Below are 2,500 nucleotides of genomic sequence, written 5' to 3' on the forward strand. Positions count from 1 at the left end.
AAACATACCTGTCTATATGAATGCAAAATATGTCTGCTTACCTCAATTTCAGCTATTTATGACCACACATTAAAATCTGGTCATGCCATTTCCAAGGAAAATATCAAAATTACAGACAAACATAGTAGCGACAGCCAAGTGAGAATCTTGGAGTCTCTATACATTTTTAGGACAATACCCAGCTTGAATGAGGGCTTACCTTTTCAGTTGCCGGTGACCCATTGATCCATTTGGTCTGTGGGTTGCTGGTCTGGATGGGTGGTCATCGTCTCCTGCGGGTGACTAGGAATATTAGTTATTAAGACTTTTATATAGTTATATGTTTAATAAGTCTTTTATATGATTTCAGGTTCCATGATTAGTTTGAGTTTTGAGCTACTTGGGCAGTTCTTAGAAGTATAACCTCCTAGATATGTACTTAGCCTGATTTTAATTAATTTTATTAACTGTACATAATGATAACTGGAGAGAGGCTGAGGATGAAATAAGTTATGTCGAAAGCAAACAAATAAAGATGATGATAACAGCATTGACTATTTTATTTCTACTTGATATATCTATCTATATATATATATATATATATATATATATATATATATATATATATATATATATATATATACACATATACACATATATATACACACATATACACACACACAGACACACACACATATATATATATATATATATATATATATATATATATATACATATATATATATATATATATATATATATATATATATATATATATATATATACGTATATATATATATATATATATATATATATATATACGTATATATATATATATATATATATATATATATATATATATATATATATATATACATATATATATATATATATATATATATACATATATATATATATATATATATATATATATATATATATATATATATATATATATATATTTATGTTTATATATATATATGCATATATACATATATATATATATATATATATATATATATATATATATATATATTTATATATGTATATATATATGTATATATATATATATATATATATATATATATATATATATATATATATATATATATATATATGTATATGTATATATATATATATATATATATATATATATATATATATATATATATATATGTATATATATATATACATTAAAATACACAATTTTCCATGTATTTATGATAAATAAGATAACCCATAATGTATGAAAAATAGAAGTATATTTAGCTTTCGAAGGCACCATCTCTCTTCCTCTTCAGAATACAAATGGTTAAAAAATTTTGAAAACGAGGTACAGAAAGGTTCTTAAGAGATAAAAAGCCCGTTACTGTCTTGGCGAATATTAACAGCATTTCACGGTGGTTTGTTTACCTTTTTTAACAATTCCTTAACAATAGTAATTTTGTTGATAAAATTAGAAATATTGATCTTCACAACAGAAAGTTAGTCAGTTTTGATGTTGAATCCTTATTTACCAAAGTCCCAGTACAACAATATCTTCAGTACCTGAGTAACAAAATTGATACATTAGATTTAAGTATACCTGTACCTAATGATATTTTTATAAAGTTGATAGAATTGTGTATTTCTGAGTCTTATTTTACTTGTAACGGTCAGTTTTTCTCTCAAATATATGGTCTTCCCATGGGTTCCCCTCAGTCTCCTGTTTTAGCAAATATTTTTATGGAATTTTTTGAAACAGAACTTTTACCTGACATTTTAGATTTTGACATTACATGGGTGAGATATGTAGATGATATTTTTGCTGTTGTTCTATGTTCTCTTAATATTGATAACTTTTTAGAGTCTTTAAACAATGTCAACCCTTCAATTAAATTTAAAGTTGAAATAGAAAATAATAATGAATTACCCTTCTTGGACACACTGGTAATCCGTCCGGAAGTTGGCTGTCCTAAATTCAAGGTTTACAGGAAAGAAACGCATTCAGATTCTTATATACATGCATTTTCAAACCATACAAGAACTACAAAATTGGGGGTTATTTCTAACTTATTTTTAAGGGCATATAAAGCTTGTGACCACGAATTTCTTGAATTTGAAAAAAGTTATCTTAAAAGGGTTTTCAAAAATCATGGCTATGATTCTGGGTTTATCGAAAGGGCACACTTAAAAGCAAGGAAGACATATTATGTTGCAAAAGAAAGAGAACCATTTCTAAAATATGATGAATGTCTACTTATCATTCCTCAAACAGGCCAAGACAACAAATTACTTGACACCTGCCTAAAAAGTTGTAAAGTAGTTGGGGTATATAAAAATAATTTAACTATTAAAAAGGTGCTGACAAAATCAGGGAAAGGAAAGGCTGCCAAACAAGCATGTATATATAAATTACCAAGTGGTTCATGTGATAAAGTATACATAGGAGAATCAGTAGATTTTGAGAGAAGGAAAAGAGAATATAGAGATTCCATTAGAAGAACATATGACACAGGAAAATCACCCAATAGATTTTAAG

The sequence above is a fragment of the Palaemon carinicauda genome, chromosome 29 (assembly GCF_036898095.1).
Source record: "Palaemon carinicauda isolate YSFRI2023 chromosome 29, ASM3689809v2, whole genome shotgun sequence".
NCBI classification, from domain to species: Eukaryota; Metazoa; Arthropoda; class Malacostraca; order Decapoda; family Palaemonidae; genus Palaemon; species Palaemon carinicauda.